The following is a 15,634-nucleotide window of genomic DNA, read 5'->3' on the forward strand; positions in this document are numbered from 1 at the left end:
ATTTTTGTCTATACCACTTGGCTAAAAGTGTTTTCACAGGAAATACCTGCAATGCAAAATTCAACAATGGATGATGTTAAGATAGTTTGTGAGATGTATAAAGTTGTTGTGAAGTAGTATAAGAAGCAGAGGACTAACTCTGCCTGTTACTTAACGTGAATTATCTTAGGTGAATCACTTCATTTCTGTGGCCCTTGATTTCTTCCTCTGCAACCTGAAGACTGAAGTTGGATAATAGAATTCAGTGGTTCTCTGAAATAGGTTGGCTGTGCTGAGCCCAGGACTTGTGGAAACTATCCACATAGGCCCTATAAATATGTTGGTAATATTTCTCATGACATGAGTATTTGTCAACAGGAACTGGATGCAGAACAGTAATAAAAAGCTATTGAATGAAACAATTTGTTCACTAAATGGATCTGATAAAGATTTTATAGATAGGAAATATTTTTTTTAGTCCTTTTTCTGTATCATTAAATTTCCTGATACATAAGTTTTACTGGTTCAGTTCCTATTTGATCAAGGTAATTTTCAGAATGCAAATGATGTTTTTATAGTCATTCTATTTTATTACCAGTTGTTATTGGGACGTCTGGATGGCTCAGTGGTTGAGCTTCTGTCTGCCTTTGGCTCAGGACGTGGTCCTGCATGGAGCCTTCTTCTCCTCCCCCTGCCTATGTCTTGGCCTCTCTCTGTGTCTCTCATGAATAAATAAATAAAATCTTTTTTTAAAAATTACTAGTTATTAATCTCTTACTGTGCCTAATCTATAAATTAAAATTTATCATAGGTATGTATGTATAGGAAAAAACATAGTATATGTAGGCTTCAGTAATACCCATGGTTTCAGGCATCCGTTGAGGGTCTTGGAAAGTTTCTGGCATGGATCAGAGAAAATTTTTGTAATTTCTCCTCTTTAAACATAATTTGGGGATGCCTGGGTGGCTCAGTGGTTGAGCGTCTGCCTTTGGCTCAGGTCATGATCCCAGGGTCCTGAGATTGAGTCTCAGGGCTCCCTGCATGGAGCCTGCTTCTCCCTCTGCCTATGTCTCTGCCTCTCTCTCTCTGTGTCTCTCATGAATAAATAAATAGAATCTTAAAAATAAATGAATAAACATACTTTGGATCATATACAGTCATAAATCCTGCTTTTTTTAAAAAAAATTGAACACTACATTGTATTGAAAGTTTCTTTAAAATTGTTTTTAATAATATAACATTGCATATGTTTTTCACATCTATTTTATTCATCCCCAGATTGTTGAACACTTGTGTAGTTTCAATATTTTTAATGCCAGGGACGCCTGGGTGGCTCAGTGGTTGAGTGTCTGCCTTCATCTCAGGGCATGATCCCAGAGTCCCCGGATCGAGTCCCACATCAGGCCCCCTGCATGGAGCCTACTTCTCCCTCTGCCTATGTCTCTGCCTCTCTCTCTCTCTCTCTCTGTGTCTCTTGTGAATAAATAAAATCTTTAAAAATATATTTTTAATGCCAAATATTTTTGGTATAAAAGTCATTTTTTGCATCTCTGACTACTATGTTTTTGGTTTGGATTCCTACACATAAAATAATTGCTCAAACAGGGATGCCTGGATGGCTCAATGGTTGGGCGTCTGCTTTCAGCCAGAGAGTGATCATGGAGACAAGGGATCAAGTCCCACATTGGGCTCCCTACATGGAGCCTGCTTCTCCCTCTGCCTCTGCCTGTATCTCTGCCTTTCTCTGTGTGTCTCTCATGAATAAACAAATAAAATCTTAAAAAAAATAATTGCTCAAACAGCATAAGCATTTTTACTCTTGATAATATTATCAATTTTTTTCCCATAAATGTTATATTTATCTATCTTAAAGTATTTTTTGATTGTGCATCTAATCACATTCTCATGAGAATTAAATATAATCCCAAGACTTTTCTAGGGGTAACTGGGTGGCTCAGTGGTTTAAGCATCTGCCTTTGGCTCAGGTCGTGATACTGGGGTCTTGGGATTGAGCCCTGCACTGTGTTCCCTGCTCAACAGGGGGCTTGCTTCTCTCTCTCTCCTTCTGCCTACCGCTCCCCCTGCTTGTACTCTCCTTTATTAAATTAATAAATAAAACCTTTAAAAAATACTTTTCTAATTTGAAATACCTTACTTTTGTTCAAATTAACATGTTTTATTAGTGAGGTGCTTCGTATTTTTTATATGAAATACTATTTTTTTAACGATTTTGTTTATTTATTCATGAGAGACAGAGAGAGAGAGAGAGAGAGAGAGGCAGAGACACAGGCAGAAGGAGAAGCAGGCTCCAAACAGGGACCCCGATGCGGGACTCGATCCTGGTCTTCAGGATCATGCCCTGGGCCGAAGGCAGGCGCTAAACCGCTGAGCCACCCAGGGCTCTGAAATACAATTTTTAATGTGAAAATGGACACTAATCCATTTTTATATTGCAATTCAGTTTTTTAAAGAAATGAATTTCTGTTGGCTTTGTATTTCTTAAAAATGTTAAAAAACCTTTATTTTTTACTTTTAAATACTTTTATTTTTAAAAAATCTTTGAATTATTTGATTTATTAAAATCAATGAAAAACATTTAGGGAAAAGTAGTGGAAAAGAGATGGGTAAAGTTAACTCCCTTAGGATAGGGTGTAAATCAGTGGAAGAACTGCCCAATGTGAATCCTGTGTTATGTAATGTTCATAAATCCTATCTTTCTCCCTGCAGTCCTTTATTTTATAAAATACATGTTTATGGGATAATTGTATTTCTTTTATTACTTGAGTAGATATCTAGTTGTAAAAGATTCAAATATGGGAATATACATAGGAAATTACTTCCTCCCTGACATACTTCCTTATTGATAACCATTATCAACAGCATTTTAGAGTGTAGTATTCCTATTCTTATTCTAGTAATATGTACATATCTCCATATTCTTTTTTTTTACATTTATTTATTCATAGAGACACACAGAGAGAGAAAGGCAGAGACACAGGCATAGGGAGAAGCAGGCTCCATGCAGGGAGCCCGACGTGGGACTTGATCCCGGGTCTCCAGGATCACACTCCGGACTACAGGTGGCGCTAAACCGCTGAGCCACTGGGGCTGCCCCATATATCTCCATATTCTTTAAATGTGAAATATAAACACACACACACACACACACACACATATATATAAATGTAAATGGATAATATAATACCTACTATTCAGAATCTTAGTTTCTTCACCTAATAGAATGTCTAAAAGAGCTTACTTTTCCCCCTACAATGTAAGAAGCTTCTTTTCCCTCATCATATATACAACCCCTGATCATAATAAAAAAAATTTGATTAAGATATGAAAGATGGGGATGCCTGGGTGGCCCAGTGGTTGAGCATCTGCGTTCAGCTCAGGGTGTGATCCTGGTGTGGGAATCGAGTCCCACATCGAGACCCACTTGGTTTCCCTGCGAGCAGCCTGCTTCTCCATATGTCTGTGTCTCTGCCTCAAACTGTGTCTGTCATGAATAAATAAATAAAAATTTTTTTAAAAAAGATATGAAAGATGTTTTTAAAATGCTAAAAATCACCTGAAATCAGTCCATTAATATTTTGGCAACCATTCTTTCATGCATCTCTTAATATATCTTATGTAATTAATGTTTATTCTGACACCAGCTGGTATACTGCAATTCAATTCTGGCATTAACCACCCAAAGTTAGTACAGACCATACAAGTTTAAAGGCATGGTCTCCCAACAACTGCCCCTACTTTAGACACCAGTTAAAGGTGGGGAGACCAGGCCACCAGCATGTTCAGCTGCCTACAAATCTGGGACAATCCCATGACCCCTGAAGGTTTGATAATTAGCTGGAATGATTCAGAACTGTTGTTAAAAATTAAAGTTTATTAGAAAGTGTACAAGTCAGAAACAGGCTAATAAGAGACATTCAAGGCAAGACCTGGGAGTCCTAAATGCAGAAGTTCCCATACCTTTTCCTCGTGAAATCAGGGCAGTTCACCCTCCCATCATATTAATGTGCTCACCTACTAGGAACCACTACTGAGCTTCATGAGTAGAGCTCCTATTGGAGTTTCATCACATAGACAAAATTGATTAAATCATTGGCCTGTCATCACAGAACTCATTCTCCTTTTCCCAGAGGTCAGAGGGTTGGGCTGATATCATGAGGCTCAAAGCCCCAAGTTTCTAATCACATGGTTGGTCTATCAGGCATGACCAACCCTGATCTAGAAGCTACCTAGGGTCCACCATGAGTAACCTCATTTGTATAAACCCAGATATGATCCAAAGGGCTCATGAATAACAGAGACATTCCTTTTACTTGGGAAATTCTAGGAACTGAGTTCACTCCCAGGAATCAAAGACAAAGGTGAGTTAACTTCTTTATTATACAGAAGTGTCTTGTATAGTTTGTTTTTATTGTAGGTGCCTATTTTTTAAATATTTTATTTATTCATGAGAGACAGTGGGAGAGAGAGAGAGAGAGAGAGAGAGAGAGAGAGAGAGAGAGGCAGAGACAGGCAGAGAGAAGCAGGCTCCATGCACGGAGCCCGATGTGGGACTCGATCCCGGGTCTCCAGGATCACACCCTGGGCCAAAGGCAGCGCTAAACCGCTGAGCCACCGGGGCTGCCCGTAGGTGCCTATTTTTGTCTCCAGTTTCTTACTGTGTCCATATATCAGTTCTTTCTCATTTTTTCCAAGGCTGTGGTGTGAAACATAACATGTTTTATATGTTAAATGTATTAATTCTGTCTATAAATAGTTCTTGTTCCCTCTTTCTGGTTTGCCCTTTAATTTGGTAATTAAAATTCTTAGTCCTATGCTTAGTCCTTCTCCTTTAGACAGCAAGTAAATATTTATCTAAAATTTCTTGCAAAAAAAATTTCTTGCAGCTTTTAAGTCTTTTTTCCCTCACATAATGAATTTATTCCAGCACAGAGTACAAGTAAAGTTTAAATGTTTTTTTTTTAGTTAACCAATTGTCCCAACACAATGAAATGAATTTTCCTTTTTCATATTTACCCTTACAAGAAATGGATGAGTTGTGAGGAATTAGGGGTTTGATATGTTATGAGAAAGGTATTATTATCTCCATTTTTTGGATGAAGACACTGAGATTCATAGTAGCTAAATAATTTTACTGGGTTAATCTGGAAAGGAAAGAATTACCTATCTGAATCTAAAACCTAAAAAATGCAATTATTAAATACATTTTTTTGTAAAGGGCATTTAATAAATAGCCAACACTGAAGTCACATGTAAGTACCAAATGATTTAGTGGGTACCTAAGATTATAAAAGAATTTATTCTGATATGAAGATTGAAAATTAAGCAGAAGACGGTGAAAATCTAGTCATGACAGTGGAAAATTTGCATTAAGCATAAATCTGGATCCCCAACACAAAATACACTTCCCTTGTGTTGATCAATTTAAATTAGTACTCTACTCTTACTAAATCATACAGAAATTACTAAAAATGTTCACCAAATTTTGGGAGTATGTTTCTAATGGTCCAACTGGAATGTTTTGTGATGCACATGTTAAGAAAATTCATGTTAAAAAGTCCAAAGGGGTTATATTAGCAGTCTTCCTAAGCATCTCAAATTCAAAGACAACTGCATTATAGAAGACTATTCAAAGACATATGCTGGGGATCCCGGGGTGGCGCAGCGGTTTAGCGCCTGCCTTTGGCCCAGGGCGCAATCCTGGAGACCTGGGATCGAATCCCACATCGGGCTCCCGGTGCATGGAGCCTGCTTCTCCCTCTGCCTATGTCTCCGCCTCTCTCTCTCTCTCTCTCTCTCAATGTGTGACTATCATAAATAAATAAAAATTAAAAAAAAAACAAAGACATATGCTGTACAGTAAGACATAAAGTGATTAATTCCCAAATTGAAGGTCACAAGAGATGTTGATTTGTGATCAAGTGACCTCACAAAATCAACTCCTTGTACTTTACATTAGGGTGAACAGCATAGACTCATTTGTTTAATGATGGTAATGATGAGTAAGGAATTTTAGGAGGGCCAGCTATTTGGTAAAAACAGTTTAGTGGAAAGGTATTCTTTCTTTTTTTCTCTACTCAAGTCTGGGTTAGGGTACACTGAGAAACATTTATACTTAAAAACTAGAATGTTAAACTGAAAAGAAGGAGCAAAATAATTCAGATTGCCACAGATGAGCCAAGTAGTTAAAATTTCATAGATACAAAGCAAGTGAAGATGCCATTTTGTGAAATACTGCATCAGCATTCACTAGATTTATATAGTAATACTTTTTTTTTTTAAGACTTTGTTTATTCACGAGAGACACACACACACACACACAGAGAGGCAGAGAGGCAGAGGGAGAAGCAGGCTCCATGCAGGAAGCCCGACATGGGACTTGATCCCCGGTCTCCAGGATCACACCCTGGGCTGAAGGCGGCGCTAAACCACTGAGCCACCTAGGCTGCCCCTATTTTCTTTTTTTAAAGTAGGCTCCATGCCCACAGTGGGATTTGAATTTATGACCCTGAGATCAAGAGTCACATGCTCCATGGGCAGAGCCAGCCAGGAACCCCATAATAAATTTACTATTAAATATATTACTACATACATTATAAAATTGACTACTGCATGCATCATAAAAATCAACCCTAGACTCTGACTTCCTACATTAATCTTCCCTTGAGATACTGTTGTATTGGATTAATGCTTTATAATAATAATTAATAATAATAATAATAATAATAATACCTTGGGAATTGTTGTATAGTTGTAGAAAAACCCATTATATATACAATACCTCATTTGCTCTTTATATTTCCCTATAGGTAGGATTTGTTATTCAATTTATTTCTAAGTCTTTTCACATATTGCTTAACTTCACAAAATTTTTGTGTTAGAATCAAGTGTAAGTAGTCTTATTTTATAGTTGAGGACACTAAATAATAGAGAATTAGTGACATGAATTCTGATGCCTCCACCTTTGCTTTTCTTTTTCAAGATTACTTTGGCTATTCAGAGTCTTTTGGGGTTCCATACAAATTTTAGGGTTGTTCATTCTAGTTCTGTGAAAAATGCTGTTGGTATTTTGATAAGGATTGCATTAGATCTGTAGATTGCTTTGGATACTAATGACATTTTAACAGTGTTTGTCCTTCAGTGAGCATGGATTGTCTCTCAATTCTCTGTGATATCTTCAGTTTCTTTCATCAGTGTTTTAGAGTTTTCAGAGTGTATGCCTTTCACATCTTTGGTTAGGTTTATTCCTAGGTATCTTATTATTTTTGGTAAATAATTGTAAATGGGTTGTTTTCTTAATTTCTCTTTCTGCTTCTTCATTATTGATGTATAGAAATGCAACAGATTTCTATACGTTGATTTTTGTATCTTGCAATCTTATTGAATTCATTTATCAGTTCTAGTACTTGTGGGAGAGCCTTTTGGGTTTTCTGCATATAGTGTCTGCAAATAGGAATGTTTTACTGATTCCTTACTGATTTGGATGCCTTTTATTTCTGTTGTCTGATGGCTGTGGCTAGGACTTCCAATACTATGTTAAATAAAATGATGAGAGTGGACTTCTTTGTCTTGTTCCTAGCCATAGGGAAAAAGTTCTCAGTTTTTCCCCCTTGAGTTTGACGTTAACTGTGGGTTTTTCATATACGGCCCTTATTATGTTGAAGTATATCCTTCTAAACCTATCTTGTCGAGGGTTTTTTTATCATGAATGGATGTTGTACTTTGCATTTATTGAAGTGATCTTACAGTTTTTGCCTTTTTTCTTATTGATGTACTATATCTCACTGATTTATTTGGGAATATTGAACCACTGTTGATCATTGTATTCACATGGTGAATGATTTTTTAAAATGTTTTGTTGGATTCAGTTTGCTAGTTTTTGAGGATAATTGTATCATTGTTCATCTGAGATATTTATTCCCCTGTAGCTCTTTTTTTAATTTTTTTTATTTATTTATGATAGTCATACAGAGAGAGAGAGAGAGAGAGAGAGGGAGGCAGAGACACAGGCAGAGGGAGAAGCAGGCTCCATGCACCAGGAGCCCGACGTGGGATTCGATCCCGGGTCTCCAGGATCGTGCCCTGGGCCAAAGGCAGGCGCCAAACCGCTGCGCCACCCAGGGATCCCCTCCCCTGTAGTTCTTGTGTATGTGTGGTGTCTTTATCTGGTTTTGGTATCAGGCTGATACTCCCTCATAGAAAGAGTTTGGAAGTTTTCTTTCCTCTTCTATTTTTTGCAATTGTTTGAGAAGAACAGATACTAACTCTTCTTTAAATGTTTGGTAGAATTCACTTGTGATGCCATCTGGTCCTGGACTTTTGTTTTGGGGGAGTTTTTTTGATTACTGATTCAGTTTCATTGCTGTCAAATAGTGTGTTCAAATTTTCTATTTCTTCCTGATTGGGTTTTGGGAAGTTATGAGTTTTAGGAATTTATCCATTTCTTCTTGGTTGTCCAATTTGTTGGCATATACTTTTCCATAATATTCTCTTATAATTATTTGTATTTCCTTGGTGTTGGTTGTTATTTCTCCTCTCCTCTTTTATTTGTGGGTTTGTTCTCTCTCTCTCACTCTTCCTCTCTCTCAAGCTCACCTGCTCTTACACCCCAAGAGTATACTTTTACTTTAAATCTTTTTTTTTAAATTTTTTTTTTATTTATTTATGATAGTCACACAGAGCGACAGAGAGAGAGAGAGGCAGAGACACAGGCAGAGGGAGAAGCAGGCTCCATGCACCGGGAGCCCGACGTGGGATTCGATCCCGGGTCTTCAGGATCGCGCCCTGGGCCAAAGGCAGGCGCTAAATTGCTGCGCCACCCAGGGATCCCATACTTTTACTTTAATAAACTTTCCTGCTTGTGTTGCTTCTTTGCTGTGCTGTGTCTGTCCTTGAATTTCTTGTGATTAGAACAGGAACCTTCAGCAACATCTTTGGGATGGGCTGGGTTGAGGCCACAGCGGTTGGGCTCCCCCAAGTTTACTCAGCAACAATTTAACCTATATTTACTTTACCTGGTCCAAAATATGATAATAGATAACATTTATTGAGTGTCAGATGCTTTATATTTATCAGTTAATCTTCATACCTGAAATAGGGTATTATTATCCCAGTTTTATGGAAGAAAAACAAACAGGTGGATTAAGTACCTTGCCAAAGATCATACATAGCTAGGAAGCCAAAAATCAAAGATCTAAACCCAAAACTTTTTTTTTTTAATTTTTTTATTTATTTATGATAGGCACACAGTGAGAGAGAGAGAGGCAGAGACACAGGCAGAGGGAGAAGCAGGCTCCATGCACCGGGAGCCCGACATGGGATTCGATCCCGGGTCTCCAGGATCGCGCCCTGGGCCAAAGGCAGGCGCCAAACCACTGCGCCACCCAGGGATCCCTAAACCCAAAACTTTTTTATTCCAAAGTCTGCATTATAATCAGATATAACTCTAAATTAAACAATTAATGAACTATCAAAATTCACCACATGGAAGAGGATACTTCCTGTCAACCTAGAGTCTATAAATTAAAAGATAAGGGACTGTAGGATATGCATTAATATATTAATGGGAGAACTCATTTTTTTCCAAAGTAGTATTAACACTTTAATTTTATTTGCAACCCACCTTGATCTTTGAAATATCTTACAATAAAATATTTAATTAAAAAGATATTATAAAGATTTAATAAATAGAAGGACAGTCTTTAATTTTTCTTTTTTTTAATGTAAGTTCTATGCCCAACATGGGGCTCAAATTCACAACCCCCAAATCAAGAGTTCTATGCTCTACCTAGTAAGACACCGTTAGGGACAGTCTTTAAGGAACATTAGCACTCAACCACTTCTTAGATTTTGGTAAACCAGATAGTTCAAAGGATATTTAAATTAGAAAGTAACCATTACATTCTGTAATTCATACACATTTGGAACTCTTTAGATTTCAGATCTTTTCTAGTTTTCCAAGAGTATCTATTATAAGTGGATGTTGACTTTTGTCACATACCATATCTTTTGAGATAATTATATAGTTTCTCTCCTTTAGTTGGTTAAATTGGTGAAATGCATAATGGGTTTTTTTTGTTTTTAATTACAGTTAGTTATCGTACAGCATTATATTAGTTTCAGGTTTACAATACAGTGATTCAGCCCTTCCATACATCATCACCCTTTGCTCATCACCACAAGTGCCCTCCTTAATCTCCACCACCTGCTTAACCCACCCCCCCACTTCTCCTCCCCTCTTGTAGTCATCAGTTTGTTTTCTGTATAAATTGATGTTTATGTAAATGATACATGTCATACATATCTTCTGCTACACATGCACACATTTTCTCCAGCTATATACAAAGTAATTGGGTCATTTGGATATACATATCTTTAGCTTTCCAGATAGTGCCAAACTGATCATACATGTTAATGCTATAACTAACAGCATATGATGATTGCAGTTTCATATCTTTAACAGTACTTTTATTGTCAGACTTCCTAGTTTTTCAAAACTGATAAATATTTAGTGTTTTTAAATTATGGTTTTAATTTGCATTTCCTTAAGTCAACTGAGTACCTTTTCAAAATTTGTTCACCATTTGTATTTCCCTTCCTATGAATGGCCAATCCAAATATTTTGCTCATTTAAAAACTTAGTTTCTGACGGGCACTGAGGGGTACACTTTACGGGATGAGCACTGGGTGTTATTCCGTATGTTGGTAAATTGAACACCAATAAAAATTAATTTATAAAATTAAAAAAAAATAAAAGCAGATTTTAATAAAAAAAATAAAAACTTAATTTCTATTACCCTTTTATTGGAATTCTATATATATTCCACAAGGAGTCTTGTATTAAAAATATGTATTGCAAATATATTTTCCCATTCCAGGGTGTCTCTTTGCTCTCTCTACTATGGTGCTTTTGAGTAACAGGCTTTTAAAATTTTAATGTAGTTAAAGTTACCAATTTTTTCCCTTATGACTAGTACTTTGTTACTTTTTAAAGAACTTACTGTGGGGAAATCTAAACTGGCCTATGCAGACAGGCCACATTTAACAGGTTGTTTTATGGCGACAGTCCAGCTAAAATTACAAGCAGCATCCAGCACCAGCCATGTAACTGAAGATGTCTCCAGATTATTTCAGCTCTCCACCATGGAGTCATTCTCAGCTTCTGAGTTTTCCAGCTGAAGCCCAGCCATGGTAGAGCAAAGACTAGTTATCTCTTCTTTGCTCTGCCCAAATCCCTGGTTCACAGAATCTGTGAGCACAATAAAATGGTTGTTTTATGCCACTAAATCTTACTAAGTTTTTTTTAATGCATAGCATAATTTTATTATATATACTTGCATCATTGGATAAATTTAGAAAAATGGGAGGAAATGCACACTGAGTTGTCATGGTTGTCTTTGGATCATGCATATTTACAAATAATGACACAAAACTGGCTAAGAGAAAGAGAAATTTTACTCAAATTTAAAGATACCTGATGAATTTCTAAATATTTATTTTTTAATTTATTTAAACAAAAAATAACAGTTCATCCATTTTTTCCCACCCCTCAACCTTTGTATCTGGCAACCACCAATCTGTCCTCTGTATCTATGAGCTTGGTTTTTATCTATTTAAAAATATATATTTTTTCGATTCCACATATTAGATCATACAGTGTTTATCTTTTTCTTTCTTATTTCACTGAGCATAATGCCTTTGAGGGGCACCAGTAAGTTTTAAGATGGTTTGTTACATAAGAATTATAGAATAGGGGCACCTGGGTGGCTCAGTTGGTTAAGCATCTGCCTTTGGCTCTGGTCATGATCCCAGGGTGCTGGGATCCAGCCCCCAGTCAGGCTTCAGGTGCTGAGCAGAGAGCCTGCTTCTTCCTCTCATTCTGCCCCTCTCCCTTCCCCCCTCCCTGACTATGCTGTCTCTCGCCTTGACTTTCAAATAAATAAATAAATAATCTAAAAAAAAAAAAAGATTGGTAGAATAAAAAGACCATGGGAACCTTTCAGAATAACATTGTGATAGATGCAACTTAATAGTTTTTAGACTCTGGAGATAGTAATATTTTAAAAGAATCAAACAAACCACGTTCAGTTATCCTGATGTTGGGAATAGGGTAGTGGGGCAAACTGCAAATTGTTCTCCCCAAATCCATCTTCATAGTATTAGCTAGGTACATGGGTTCCTACTGTGAAATAGTATTTCCAATATCCTTTCTAGCTGGATGTAGGTGTTGACTAAGTCTTGCTCATGGAATATGAGGAGTGCAACTTCTATGATACCCAAAAGGAACTGGTCCTTTATTTCCACTTTCTCTTCCTTCCTATATGCTGGTTAATAAGGACAAGGTTGGAAGAGAAATGAGAAAGGGAAAGTTAGGGTCCTTGAGTCTCACTGTGGAATGGAGTTGCCCTATTATCTGGACAGTTTTCCTACCTTAAGACTGTTAGAAAGTTTTAAAATTCGTGTCTTATTTAATCCACTGCATTTTATATCTGTGCTATATTAGTAAACTGTCCTCCCACCCCCTACCTCTTAACACAGGTAGTTAAAAATAGGAGCGGAGAGACAAGGACGATAGGATTCCCAGGAGCAGAGCCTAGGAACTTGGCAAGGTTGGAAATTATCAAGACATCACTTTATTTAAGATTTTATTTATTTATTCATGAGAGACACACACACACACACACACAGAGGCAGAGACATAGGCAGAGGGAGAAGCAGGCTCCATGCAGGGAGCCCTATGTGGGACTCAATCCCAGGACTCCAGGATCACGCCCTGGGCCGAAGGCAGGTGCTAAACTGCTGAACCACCCAGGGATCCCAAGACATCACCTTAAAGCAAAATCTGTAAAGGATGGATCAGGAATCTAAGAAGGAAAGGAAATTGCTATCTTTAAATAATCTTATGCTGTCTCAGCTGGTCAGTTACTGGCCACTCAGGTCTCTGGAATTTATAATCACTTCTACAACCTCTATTATTTTTAACAGCTATTAAAACTGATTGATGAGAAATAAAATTTATAATGCATAAAATACACAAAATGTCTAATTTGGCTTTTAGAATTTCTTGCCTTTTTTTTTTCTATATCCCAGTCAAGTGGAATAACTAACTGCACTTCTCCCTCTCTTTAATGATAAACTCTACATAAGGTAAAGTTTAACATTTTGGCTTTAAATGTACAGTTCCTTACCATATAGTACATTCACACTGTTGTGCAACCATCACCACTATCCATCTCTAGAACTTTTTATCATCTCTAATTTTAACTTTATAACCATTAAATAAGAACTGCCCATCCTACACCACCCTAAGTGGTTATCTTTTTTGTAATAAAATATCAAATAAAACATCAAAAAACCTTTAATGAAACTGAGTGGATAACTGCAAGCAGTAAGAAGATATAATTAGGAAAGTAGGCTTTTGTATGACATTCTATTTGTAAAATTATTCAGCCGAGGGCATATTCTTTACAGAGCTCCTTGGTTTCTCACCTGGAAACCTAAAAACTAAATTGAAAATTTTTCTTTAATTTTCTATTCTCCCTCTTAATTTGTACTGAAACAAGCTTTTGTTTCATTTATACTTACTTCTTTAGGGCACTATTTTCCATTTACTTATCCACAGCTGGAAACCATAATCTTCTTGATCTAATGTGTTTCACCATGATGAATCATGTGATAAACAAAAACAAATGATCCTTTTGGCAGGAAAAAAGTATGAGAATGTAATGCTCAGTAAACAAAGATCTTTTCCTTAATTAAATCCATTATAATAAAATAGGAAAAGTGAAATATGTAACTTTTTTCAGAAATGTCTTCAAGAAACTGTGAAGCATTTCATGTTTTAATCATTGTTGACTGCCTTTAATATGTGTCAGAGTGTCAATTTAAGTAGGAACTACCTGATTTCAGATTTTTTTCAGGGTTACCTTTTTGATTACTTTAAAAAAAAGATTTTATTTATTTATTCATGAGAGACAGAGACAGAGAGAGAGAGGAGACACAGGCAGAGGGAGAAGCAGGCTCCATGCAGGGGAGCCTGACGTGGGACTCCATCCCGAGACTCCAGGATAATGCCCTGGGCCAAAGGTGGTGCTAAACTGCTGAGCCACTGGGGCTGCCCCCTTTTTGATTACTATTAAAGGTTTGTTGTAATATGAAAAATGAAAGCCTTGTAAGTCATGGGTCTTTACCTCTGACATGCTACATCTCGTAATCTTAATTCCAAATAAGATGATAATTATTAATTTACTTTATTACTCAAACAGAAAAAATAAAAGCCAGTAAATCTAATGAATATACAAATCAAATGAATTATCCAAAAAACTGAAAACCAATGCCAGATGCAGTTCCTAAGAATGCTACTAGATTAATGTCAGAAATACCACATATTCTTTACTTTTCCTGTGAAGAATGTAGGGAAAAAAAGCAATTGAGATGTGCAGTTGTACCCACATACATGGGGTAGAGATTACACAGAGTTTTTTTTTTTAAGATTTTATTTTTAATTGATCTTTATATTCAAAGCAGGGCTCAAACTTAACTCCAAGATCATGAGTCACATGCTCCACTGAATGAGTCAGTCAGGTGCCCCTCATTTTCTTAATTCTTACAGTATTGTATAGCTGTAAGAAAGAAATAATACTTGATACTTAATAAGTAAAGAGGTATCAGATATTAACTCAAATTTGATTAGAGCAATTGGATTTCAAGAAAGCTGCTTTCTTAGAAAAAGAAATCTCTCCCATCTCAAAATTTTCTTCACATTTAAGAAAAAAGAAATAATTTAGAAAATGGTAATTTATAAGTAAAATTTCCTGCCATTTCTTTTTTCTTCTTGATTAAAGGTTTTTTTTTCTCTATTGTACACTGTGGAAGTCTTAACTTTTAATTAACTTCCCAGCCACCATAGAAAGTTTATTATACATGAAAGTGAAGTGGTTTTCTTTCATGTTTCAACTGAATTTTAATAACTGTATTCTGTGTATTGGGAAGAGTGTAGGATTACATGTTGCCTTGGGAAAGATATCACAAGGTCTAGGACAACAAATATAATTTTAACCTTGTCAGGGCCTTGCTTTAAGACTCTCATTTTATACAGAATGAAATAGAAATCATTGAGCCAGCATTCAGGACCTACTAGTTGCAACCTTTATGTTCCTAATCCCATCTCCTTCTTCCACCCTAGCTAGACAGCTCAAGTAAATCATGGTCTCTCCAAAATTCAGAGGAGAATTTCCTTGGGAGTAGCATTCTTTTTTCAGAATTCTTTCCTTTATGCCTGGGCACTCAAATTCTGACATTCTTTTAAGGTCTAACTCAGGTACCACTTTCCTCCTTAACTGTAGTAATCATTTGGTGGTATCTCTCTGCATATCTCTCCACTGAATGTCCCCACCCCTTTAAGAATTCTATTTTGTTCTATTTATATTCCTTTCCCTATCTTATGTTTCAGATCTACCTCTTCAGTCCTGAGTGCTAATGAGCTTGTCAGAAAGGTGTATACCCAACCCTGAGACCCTGACCTGAGTGGAAATCAAGAGCAGATGCTTAAGTGACTAAGCCATCCAGGCACCCTCTGAAGGACACCTTATGTGACTAGGAAATCCTGGGCACCTGAGGTTCTCAACTGGGGATGATT

Source organism: Nyctereutes procyonoides, unplaced genomic scaffold, assembly GCF_905146905.1.
Source record: "Nyctereutes procyonoides isolate TBG_1078 unplaced genomic scaffold, NYPRO_anot_genome, whole genome shotgun sequence".
Lineage (NCBI taxonomy): Eukaryota > Metazoa > Chordata > Mammalia > Carnivora > Canidae > Nyctereutes > Nyctereutes procyonoides.